Genomic DNA, 12155 nt, shown 5'->3' with positions numbered 1-12155 from the left:
TGAGCTAGAACTTCTAAGTTATGATGAAGCAAATCTTCATGGCCGTGGTTCAGGCTGTAGACTTGTAGTTATGACACTAAAAGTGCAAAGGAAGAACAATCAGGTAAATTGAAATCCACCTAAATAAAAAACTTCTGTGCTCCAAAGCACCCTTTATGACAAAATTAAGACAGAGAAGTTATCTGCAAATCATTTCTCTTCGATTTGCATGATATAAAGAACTCTTAAATGATAAAGACAACCCAATAAAAGAACAGGCAAAGGGGCAGGTGTGGAGCCTCGTGGGTAAGGTGCCTGCTCGCCACATCAGAATGCCTAGGGTTGACTCCCAGCTCTGACTAACAGACCCTGGGAGACAGCAGGGTCAAGTAGTCCAGTTCTCACTGTCCACGTGGGAGACCTGGATTAAGTCCTATCTACCAGTTTCACTCCCCAGGCACTGTAGTCATCAGGGAATGAACGAGAAGATGGGAGTGTGCCTGTGTGCACTCTCTCTCCACCTCTTTCAAATAAACTTAAACAAACAAACAAAAACCACTACAAGGAGTTGGGGCCAGCGTGTGGCACAAAGAATCAAGCTGCTGACCGTGACCCTGGCATCTTGCATCAGTTGAGTTCTGGCTCCTCTGCCTCCAACCCAGCTCCTTGCTAATGCTGGCCAAGTGCTTGGGCCCTGCCGCATATATGGGAGACGTGGATGGAGTTTCAGGTTTGTGGCTTTGGTCTGGCCCAGACCCAGCCTTGTGGCCATTTGCGGAGTGAACCAGCAGAGAGAATATTTCTTTCCTTCTCTGTCACTCTGCCTTTCAAATAAACAAAATAAGTCTTTTAAAAACAAACAAGCAAAAACCCCAGGAGATACCACGGCACCTTCCCTAGACTGGCTGTCCTTGAAAAGGAAGCACCGGCACGGTAGGACAGAAGCTGGAATCCTCATACATTCACAGCGGGAATGCTATATGGTGCAGCACTTTGTTAACCGATGTCCACACAAAAACTTAGTGCTCCCAGCAGCATTACCAATAAAACCTAAAAAGTAGAAATGTCTATTGGCTAACGAACGGAGAAACAGAACATGGAACACGGTGCTATGGAATGGTATTCTGCAATGAAACAGGGAGTCCTCGCACCTGCTACAACATGAACAGACTCTGAGAATCTCACAGAGAAAGAAGCCAGAAGCAAAAGATCACATCTAATGATCCCACTGCCCTAGGAAACGCCCGGAACAGGCCAATCCAGACAGTGCTGGAGTAGGGGGATGGGTGCACAAGCGAGGCAATTATTTATTGAAAAATTTCATGTATTAATTTGAGAAGCAGTAAGAGAGCGAGCTCTCACCACTGGTTCACTCCCCAAATACTCCAATGCCAGAGCCTGAGTTGGAATGAAGTCAGAAGCCAGCAATTCAGTTTGCATCTCCCACATGAGTGACAGGAACCCAGCCACTTGAGCCGCCACTGCCGCCTGCAGGGTCCACATTAGCAGGGAGCAGGCAGCAGGAGCTGGGAGTCAAGCCCAGGCACTCAGTTTGCAGATGTCTCAACTGCTAGGCCGAACACCAGTCCCTTAACTGTGCAACTTAAATGGGTGAATTGTATAGTATGCAGATTGTATCTGAATGAAGTTTTTTCTTAAAAAATCAAGTCAGGGGCCAGCGCTGTGGCGCAGTGGGTTAAAGCCCTTGCTGCAGTGCAGGCATTCCATATGGGCGCCGGTTCGAGTCCCGGCTGCTCCACTTCTGACAGCTTTCTGCTGTGGCCTGGGAAAACAGTGGAAGATGGCCCAAATCCTTGGGCCCCTGCACCCACGTGGGAGACTAAAAGAAGCTCCTGGCTCCTGGCTCCGGAGCAGGGGCCCAAGCACTTGGCCTGCCCATCTTCCACTGCTTTCCCAGGCCATTAGCAGAGAGCTGGATAGGAAGAGGAATAGCTGGTACTTGAACTGGCACCCATATGGGATGCCGGCGCTGCAGGCCGAGGCTTAGCCTAACTACACCACAATGCCAGCCTCTGAATAAAAGTTAAAAAAAAAAGAAGAAGAAGAAGAAAGTCTAAGTAAAGATGTGAGCCTACCAATAACATACACAAAAGTACACAAGGTGTAATTTATTAATTTCAAGACATTAAGATTCTGTTTAAGCCGGCGCCGTGGCTCAATAGGCTAATCCTCCGCCTGGCGGCGCTGGCACACCAGGTTCTAGTCCCGGTCGGGGCGCCAGATTCTGTCCCGGTTGCCCCTCTTCCAGGCCAGCTCTCTGCTATGGCCCGGGAAGGCAGTGGAGGATGGCCCAAGTGCTTGGGCCCTGCACCCGCATGGGAGACCAGGAGAAGCACCTGGCTCTTGGCTTTGGATCAGCACGGTGTGCCGGTTGCAGCGCGCCGGCTGCGGCAGCCATTGGAGGGTGAACCAACGGCAAAAAGGAAGACCTCTCTCTCTGTCTCTCTCTCTCTCACTGTCCACTCTGCCTGTTTAAAAAAAAAAAGATTCTGTTTAAAGAATGAAGCCTTTGAGGTCTGCACTACAAGTTCCTCAGCTGAGCAGGAAACACCCGGCCTGAGGGGCCATCTTTAATTCCCTACACACAGAACGGGGAATATGATCTGATCAATACACTTCGGGCCAGACAGAGGCCAAACTTAAAAGGCAGTGTCTACAAAAATCCACTTGCGATGCTCAAGGGGGCAGGGGAATGCACACAGGGAGCTGGAGCGGAGAGCGGAGCCAGGACTGGAACTGGCAGCCTGCGATGGGAAGAAGTGTCCCAAACAGCAGGTTCACCACTATGCCACGCCTGCCCCTCTCTTTTGTACGTATAATACAAACATGAAAAACACTCCGCAAACAAAGTATTTCTATGACTTCAGAACTACCACTTAGCAGGACTGAAAGGCTAAGTAGTGATATCTCTAAAAAGCTCAAGTTCCCAAGATAAAGCTAAACATCAGCTAATGTGCAGCGGCAGCCACCCTAATGCCTGAAATGTCAACAGGCTGCATCCACTGTGGCACAGAAGCCCCCTCGGCTCACCAGCCCACAGGCCATCATCACTGGAGAGACGGACACCTCCGAGGCGCCAGAATCTGACTGCTCCGGTGCTGTAGCACCAGAGGCGGCCAGAGTGGCAGTGGTCTGAAGAGCAGGTCAAGAGTTACTTCTTGGCCGGCGCCGTGGCTCACTAGGCTAATTCTCTACCTGCAGCGCCGGTACCCCGGGTTCTAGTCCCGGCTGGAGCGCCGGGTTCTGTCCCGGTTGCCCCTCTTCCAGGCCAGCTCTCTGCTATGGCCCAGGAAGGCAGTGGAGGATGGCCCAAGTGCTTGGGCCCTACATCCGCATGGGAGACCAGGAGAAGCACCTGGCTCCTGGCTTCAGATTGGTGCTGTGCGCCGGCCGTAGCGGCCATTTGGGGGAAGAACCAATGGAAGGAAGACCTTTCTCTCTAACTCTGCCTATCAAAAAAAAAAAAAAAAAGACACTTCTTAAAACTGCTGAGAAAGTGCAAGTTAATCAGTCTGTACGAAAAGCAAGGCAATTCATCAACATCTTACCAAAGCATAGGTAGGACTTCAATTTCCTGCTTCATACAACTACAAACATGAGCCACTGTGTTTAAGACAGGGCAAAGGTGAGCAGAGGGAAGCAGACTGGCCAGGAATCTCAGCACCCAGAGAAAGGCTGAGATCCACTGAGAGCCCAGTGTTCTTTTTGCTCCAAGTCCCAAGTCCCAGAATACACCGGGGAAATCTGCGACCCAGAAATGTCAAAGGGTTAGACAAAATAATAATAAAGCTACAAGTGCCTATTTTTGCAAGCAAAGGGCTGACAAGATAAACAGCTGCCTTACTGTGGCCCCACCTCACCCACTCAGGGGAGAGCAGGTGGGGACCTGGATTCCAACCCCGCCCAGCAGTAATGAGGCCACACCCCTCCCTCCAAGGCAGGGTGCTATCACCAAGGCCTAATGCAGAACTCACACCCACAGACAGTGACAAGGAGTTCCCCCAGATACCCTGCCCAGCAACCAGGCAGCACCCACGACTCCCCAGCACTCAGAGAAGCCTGCTCTGTGTGCACAAAGACATAAATAAGACCAAGAGTTTCCTAACAGATTATCCAGAATCTCCCAGGTGCAATCAAAGACCACCTTTTTTTTTTTTTTTTTTAAGATTTACTTATTTATTTGGAAGGCAGAGTTACAGAGAGGCACAAAGAGAGATCTTCCATCCGCTGGTTCACTCCTCAAATGGCCACAAAGTCCAGAGCTACACCAATCTGAACCCAGGAGCCAGGAGCTTCTTCTAGGTCTCCCATGTGGGTGCAGGGGCCCAAGGACTTGGGCCATTTTCTACTGCTTTCTCAGGCCGCAGCAGAGAACTATATTGGAAGTGGAGCAGCCAGGACCAGAACCGGCACCCATATGGGACACAGACACTGTAGGCAGCAGCTTCAACCACTACGCCAGAGCTGGCCCCCAAAAACCACTTTTTTACATCAAGAACCAGGACGGGGCTGGCATCCTGGCATGGCCGGTTAAGCTGCCACTTGCAATGCCCGGCATCCCATATCAGAGCCCCAGTTCCAGACCCAGCTGTTCTGCTTCCAATCCTGTTTCCTGCCAATGCACTGGGGAAGCAGCAGATGGCCCAAGTACTTGGGCTCCTCCAGCCACGAGGGAGACCTGAACGGAGTTCCTGACTCCTGGCTTCAGTCAGCCCAGCTCTGGCTACTGGGGCCATTTAAGGAGTGATGGAAGAGCTCGCTCACACTCTCGTTTTCCCTTTCAAATAATTAATTAGATTTATTGGGACCAGAATTGTGCACAGAGGGTTAAGCGGTTGCCTGGAACCCCAGCATCTCATGAGTGCCAGTGCAAGTTCCAATCATTCCACTTCTGATCCAGCTCCCTGCCATCGCACTTGAGAAAGCAGTAGAAAATGACCCAAGGGCTTGGGCCACTCCCAACACATGGGAGACCCAGATGGAGTTCCATGCACCTGGCTACAGCCTTGCCCAGTCCTGAACATCATGGCCATTTGGGGAGTAAGCCAGAAGATGGGAGATGGATCCCTGCCTCCCATACCCATAACTATACCCATTTTTTTTAAATAAGAATTTTTTTTAAATATTTATTTATTTGAAAGGCAGTTACAGAGAGGCACAGGCAGAGAGAGAGGTCTTCCGTCTGCTGGTTCACTCCCAGATGGCCACAACAGCCAGAGCTGCACCAATCCGAAGCCAGGAGCCAGGAATCAAACCACTGCCCATATGGGATGCCGGCACTGCAGGTAGTGGCTTTACCTGCTACACCACAGCACTGGCCCCCATAACTCTACCTTTCATATAAGTAAGACTACATGAACTCATTCACACAAGTGATTACTTTCAAGGAAAAGAAAGAAACTAGGATGATCACAACTTTCTGATTTATTTATTTGAAAGTCAAAGTTGCACAAAGAGAAACAGTAGCAGAGAGAAAGTGAGAGCGGTCCTCCACCTGCTGGTTCACTCCCCAGCTGGCTGCAACAGCTGCAGCTGTGCGGATCTGAAGCAGGGAGTCAGGAGCTTCTTCCAGAGCTCCCACAGGGGTGCAGGGACCCAAGGACTTGGGCCATCTTCTACTGCTGTCCCAGGCCACAGCAGAGAGCTGGATCAGAAGAGGAGCAACCGGGACTAGAACCGGCGCCCATATGGGATGCTGGCACCGCAGATGGCGGCTTTACCCACTACACCATAGTGTCAGCCCTGATCACAACTTTTAAAAAGACATCTATAGACACCCACACCAAGACAACAGACGTTAGAATCACCTGGCAAATGGTACAGGCTAAGTTATGGTGCAGCAGGTTAAGCCACTGCTTGAGCGAGTTTGAGACTTGGCTGCTCCCTCTCTTCCTAACCAGCTTCCTGTTGATGTGCCCAGGAGACAGAGATGACAGCCCACGTGCCTGGGTCCCTGCCACTCGCACGGAGACCTGCACTGTTTCAGGGCTGCTGGCTTTGGCCTGACCCAGCCCTGGCAATTGTGGGCAGCTGAGGGTGAAACAGCAGATGAAAGACCTGCATCTCTGCCTTTCACAAAAAAAAATCTTTAAATTCCAGGCATTAGACAAGGGACGTTCCAGGATCTGACATAGTGACAGGAGTTGGTCAGATTATCTTTCTTGTTTTAGATTTATTTATTTATTTTGAGAGCGATATGGGGGGAGGGACAGAGAGAGTTATCTTCCACCTGCTGGTTCACTCCCCAAATGGCCGCAGAGGCCAGAGTTGGGCTAAGTCAAAGCCAGGAACTAGGAACTTCATCTGGTCTCCCATGTGGGTGCAGGGGCCCAAGCACTTGGGCCATTGTCCACAGCCTTTCCCAGGCCATTAGCAGAGACCTGAATTGGAAATAGATCAGCCAGAACTCAAACTGGTGCCCATACAGGATGCAGGTATAGATGGTGGCTTTACCCTCTATGCCACTCACCGACCCCGCAAATACATTTTTAAAAAGAATTATTTATTTGAGGGGGCCAGCGATGTGGTGCAGCAGATGAAAGCCTTGGCCTGAAGTGCCAGCATCCCATGTGGGCACCGGTTCTAGTCCTGGCTGCTCCACTTCCGATCCAGCTCTCTGCTATGGCCTGGGAAAGCAGTGGAAGACAGCCCAAGTGTGTGGGTCCCTGCACCCACGTGAGAGACCTGGATGAGCTCTGGCTGTTGCAGCTATTTGTGGTGTGAACCAGCAGATGGAAGATCTTTGTCTCTCCCTGTCTCTGTCTGTAACTCTACCTCTCAAATACATAAATCTTAAAAAAAATCCTAACTGTGCATGTACCAAACAAGAGTTGTACAATATGTAAACAAAATTGAGAGGCGTGAAGGAACAAAAGACAAAGCCTCAATTACAGCTGGAGCCTTCGACCCCACCTTTAAACAATGGTGGAACAGCTGGACAAAAAACTGGCAAGGACATTGCTCTAAGGGGAACATGAGCTGGCTTCCCAATTCACGCGCATAAACTATACGGCCCAACATTACTGGTGCAGAGAGTGGGAACTTGTTCCAATCGCCAAGTCTGAAGGGAAGGCCTCTGGGAGGTGACTGGACGGAATCAGCTTGCTAGGGCTGAGCCCATGAACAGCTCATGGCGGCTGCCGGTTACCCCATTCCTCTCTGCGCCCTGGCTGTCATGTGACCCTTTCTCCGCACACAGTCCACAGCTCACCACCCTCAGACAGCAGACCAGTGGGTGCCCGAGCTCGGAGTGCGAACCTTCAAATCCAGGAGCAAAAGCAAACCTTTCCTTCGTAAATCAGTTTCTCTCAGGTATTACGGTCCTGAAAAGCTCATTCTAATCGACAAAAACAAGTACAAACTACCACACCACACCCAATTTGAAACAGATAGCTTGATCTGTTAGTAACTACAGAAGATATATATTTTTTTTTTTGACAGAGTGGATAGTGAGAGAGAGAGAGAGAAAGGTCTTCCTTTTTGCCGTTGGTTCACCCTCCAATGGCCGCTGCGGCCAGCGCATCGCACTGATCCGAAGCCAGGAGCAAGGTGCTTCTCCTGGTCTCCCATGCGGGTGCAGGGCCCAAGCACTTGGGCCATCCTCCACTGCCTTCCCGGGCCATAGCAGAGAGCTGGCCTGGAAGAGGGGCAACCGGGATAGAATCCAGCGCTCCAACGGGGACTAGAACCCGGTGTGCCGGCGCAGCAAGGCGGAGGATTAGCCTGTTAAGCCACGCGCTGGCGTACAAAAGAAATTTAGTTTGTAATTAAAAACCTCCTGAAAAAGCTATTTCCAGGCCCAGATGGTTTCATTGGAGAATTCTACCAAATGTTAAAAATGAATTAGTTCCAGTTCCACACAGAATCTTCCAGAAAACACAGGAAGAGAAAATTCATTTTATGAAGTTATTTTCCTAGTGTCAAACCCATATAGACAATTAAAAGCAACACACTTCAGACTAACATCACTCATGAGTACAGATGCAAAAATCCTTACCCAAACACCAGTCACATCAGCACACCCCGGCAATACAAAACATGCAAAGGCAACAGACAACACGGCTGTTGTGGATCGGATACGCTAAGTGTGTCCCCCAAGGTCCCCGGGCAGTGTGCCGCTGCGACCAGATTAGCAAGAAACAATCCTGATAAAGAAAACACAAGATCAGTCTACCTGACTTCAAGACCCACTGGGTGGCACTGGTGATGAGGCAGATCAACAGAACAGAACAGAGGCCTCAGAAACAGTCACACACCTGATTTTTTTTTTTTTAAGATTTACTGATTTACCTGGAAGGCAGAGTTAAGAGAGAGACAGAGACAACTTCCATCAGCTGCTCCACTCCCCAAATGGCCACAGCTAGGAACTCCACCTGGGTCTCTCACATGGGCGGCAGGGGCCCAACACCTGAGTCATCGTCCACTGCTTTCCCAGGTGCGTTAGCAGGGCGCTGGCTCAGAACTGAAGCAGCTGGGACTGGAACTGAGCTCGCATGCGGCATCCCAACCTGCTATACCAGCCCCACACCTGACTTTACAAAAGCGCAAAAGCCACTTTGTGGAGAAAGGATGTTTTCTAACAAATGGTCCTGCTTAAAGATCCACAAGCAGAAAAACCAAAGGCCAAAAACTTTACAATATACATAAGTCAACTCAACATTAATCAATTTAAATGTAAAACACAAGCATAAAACTTCCAGAAAAGCACACAGAATAAAACCTTCAGGAACTAGGGCTAGACAAAAAATTTCTTACATTTGACAGCAAAAGTGCAATCTAATAAAAGGCAAAACTGAAACCAGACTTCATCAAAGTGAAGGACCACCACATGGGGACCCACACTGCCACCTGCAATACCAGCATCCTGTAGGAGCACCAGGTTCAAATCCCAACTGCTCCACTTCCAATAAAGCTCCCTGCTGATGTGCTGTGGGAGCCCCGGATGGAATTCCAGGCTCCCAGCTTTGGCCTGGCCCAGCCCCAGGCACTGTGACCATCCGCAGAGTAACCAGCAGATGGAAGGTCTCTCTCCCTCTGTGAACTCTGCCTTTCAAATAAAATAATTAAATCTTAAATAAAAATTTTTTTTTCTTTACTAAAACACTTGAGGCTGTCATTGCTGCATAGCAGGTAAAGCCGCTGCCTGTGACACCGGCATCCCCTGTGGGCGCTGGCTCAAGACCCGGCTGCTCCACCTTCCATCCAGCTCCCTGCTAATGTGCCTGGGAAAGCAGCAGCAGAAGGCCCAAGTGCCTGGGTCCCTGCAAACATGTGGGAGATCCAGAAGTTCCTGCCTCCTGGCTTCAGCTTGGCTCAGTACTGGCTGTAGCAGTCATTTGGGGAGTGAACCAGAGGATGAAGATCGATGGATCGATCTTTCTCTCTCCTCCTCTCTTTGTGTAACTCTTTCAAATAAACCTTAAAACACACACACACACACAAACTTTTGCTCCGCAAAAGATGCATTAAGATGAAAAGATAAGCTCAGACTAGGAAAAAATATGCACAAAATACACATCCAAAAAGAACTGCTATCTAGAATATACAAAGGCTTTCCAAACCTCAACAGCTTATCCAGTTACAAAACAGGCAAAAATAGGGCCAGCGCTGCAGTGGGCACAGCCGCGGCTTGCAGCACAGGCATCCCATATCCGTGCCAGCTGGGAGTCCCAGCTGCTCTACTTTTTTTTTTTTTTTTAAGATTTATTTTATTTATTTGAGTTACAGAGAGAGGTAGAGCCAGAGAGAGAGAGATGGAGAGAGGTCTTCCATCCACTGGTTCACTCCCCAGATGACCCCAACGGCCAGAGCAGCTGGATCAGAAGTGGAGAAGCCTGGACTAGAACCAGTGCCCACATGGGATGACAGCACTGCAGGCTGGGGCTTTAACCCGCCGTGCCACAGCGTGGTTCCCACTCCCCTTCTGATTCAGCTCCCTGCTAATGGGCTGGGAAAGCATTGACAGATGGCCCAAGTGTTGGGCTCCACACTAATGTGGGAGAGCCAGAAGCAGCTCCTGGCTGTGGCCACTTGGGGAGTGAACCAGCAGATGGAAAAATTCTCTGTATCTCTTTCTTTCTCTCTGTAACTCTGCCTTCCAAATAAATACAAAAATCTTAGAGGAAAAAAAAAAAAAAAAGGAAAGACTATGAATAAACATTTCACCCAAGAGAACACAAGGATGTCAAATAAGCACATGGAGAGATGGTCACCGTCACTCGCCACCACAGCAGTGCAAATTACAGACATGAGACATCACTACACATCTAATGGCACGGCCAAGGTAGAAAACAGCGTCACCAGACGTGGAAAACCGGATCACACCTCACTGCTGCTGGGGATGGTGCAGCCAGGCCACAGAAGATCTGGCTGTTTCTTCTAGAATTAAACACGCAGCTGCTACCTATGACTTGTGGATTACACTCCCGGTGATTTATTTCAGAGAAATGTCAACTTTGTTCACATAAAGACCTGCACAAGAGGCAGTGGGGGTGAGACAGCTGCCTCCCACGCCGGAACGCCTCGGTTCCTCCCGGCTTCCTATCAATGCACACCTGCGGGGCAGCGGCCACAGGTCCAGCAGACTCCGGCCACTCGCGTGGGAAACCCGGACCGCGCCGGACCCATCACCAGCCCTCGGGAAGCAAACCGGCACTACGGCGGCGCCAGCCCGGATGGCCCTCCGCGGAGGAGAAGCCCACAGCGTGCCCGGGGGGGGAAGCAGAGGCCAGCGGGGTGGGCTCCCCGGCACGGCCGGCGGCTGCAACCGCTGTATCCGGCATTCCCAACACTGGGGGCGAGGAAGGAGGTGGGCGAGGCTACGAAAAGGGGTTAACGCCCCGTACCCCGGCCTGGGCTGACGTCAGCACTGCAAAATATTAAGCAGAAAAGTGGGTGCCGGACTCCGCGCCCCGTGTCCGCACGGACCGGACCGCGGGAACGCCTGCTGCTCTAACAAGCCCCGGGCTGACAAAGTCCCCGACGTTTTAAAACCTGTCCTCGCCGCGCGCCCCAGACCGGGCGCCCAGCCGCGCCGCGGCAGGCCCCCCGTGGGCCACTCTGCCAGCACTCTGGGGTGCTCTGGGGTCCTCTGTGGCTCCGGGACCCACGGCCGCCCGCCAGTGGCTTCACCACGGCCGCGGGATGGCGCGCGAAGCGCTACCTCAGGAACGCGGCGCTCGACCGGGCGGAGGCGCCGAAACGTGCCGGGGCCCCCCGAGACCCGAGCACCCGGCTCCGCCCGCCCCGCGCGGCGCCGCAGGACGCGCGCGCCCTCCGCGGGCTCGCCCAGGGACGCGGGGCGCGCGGGGCGCCCTCTCCGCCGCCGGCCGGGCCCGCCCGACACGTGACGCCGCGCGACCTTGGGGGTCACCCTGGCCGCCGCTCCCCGCTTCCGCCGCCGGGGCCCGCCCAGGCCCCCACGGGCCTCGCTGCGCCATTGGCTGCCGCGCCCGCCCGTCAGGCGCGCCCCTCCCACCGCCCCGTCCGCCCGCTCTGTCCTGCTCCGCTCCGGGTCACCGAGGTGCCCGCGGCTCCAAGGGCGCAGGGCCCCACCCTCGCTGTGACCGGCGACTCGAGCCAGCGGGCGCCGCAGCCCCCGGCCCCTGCCCCCAGACCGCAGCGGCGCGCGGTTACCTGTCTCCGGCGCGGCTCCACCCGACTGAGGCGCCGACACCCCGCTCCGGGGCACCAAACTCTCGGCCCCGCCCCGGCGCGTGGCGTCAGCACGTAGCCCCGCCCCGAGCGGGAGCCCCGCCCCTTCCACTAGTTGGCGTCGTGACGTCACAGGAGCGCGCCGGGCGCGGAGGGTAGCAGGGTAAGGGCGCCGGCATCCGAAACCCGGGCTTGTGCTCTCGGGCCCGGAGGACGCACGGGCGGATTTCAGCTGCCGCTTCCACGGCCTCGGTGCCCGTAGTGCCTGACGGCCGTGTTTCCTGAGCCTGTTAGATTGCCGAGTTGGTGTGAAATGGGTCGAACTTGAACGACAGAGTCCGCGCCGGGGGGCGCCCATTTTGCGCCAGGCTCTGTGGCTGGCGCTTCGGCCGCGCTATGCTGAGTGTTCCACCCTCCGCGTGCGGAAGGCAGGGTCCCCCCGGCCTGTCCCGGCCCCAGAGCCCCCTACCGAGATCGACGCTGATTGGCCCCTTCCAGAATGT

At 53.0% G+C, this 12155-nt stretch overlaps 1 protein-coding gene across 1 annotated transcript in view; it reads right to left on the bottom strand.

Moving 5' to 3' along the window:
• OGDH (oxoglutarate dehydrogenase) overlaps positions 1-11717 on the bottom strand; it is a 63447-nt gene extending 51730 nt beyond the window's left edge. Inside the window, exon 1 of the mRNA XM_062178409.1 lies at positions 11635-11717. The gene's annotated coding sequence lies outside the window, so the exon portion shown is untranslated. The remainder of the gene's footprint in view (positions 1-11634) is intronic.
• Between the last annotated feature and the right edge of the window lie 438 nt (positions 11718-12155).

Source organism: Lepus europaeus, chromosome 20 (assembly GCF_033115175.1).
Source record: "Lepus europaeus isolate LE1 chromosome 20, mLepTim1.pri, whole genome shotgun sequence".
NCBI lineage: Eukaryota > Metazoa > Chordata > Mammalia > Lagomorpha > Leporidae > Lepus > Lepus europaeus.
This window is presented reverse-complemented; position numbering and strand designations above follow the sequence as displayed.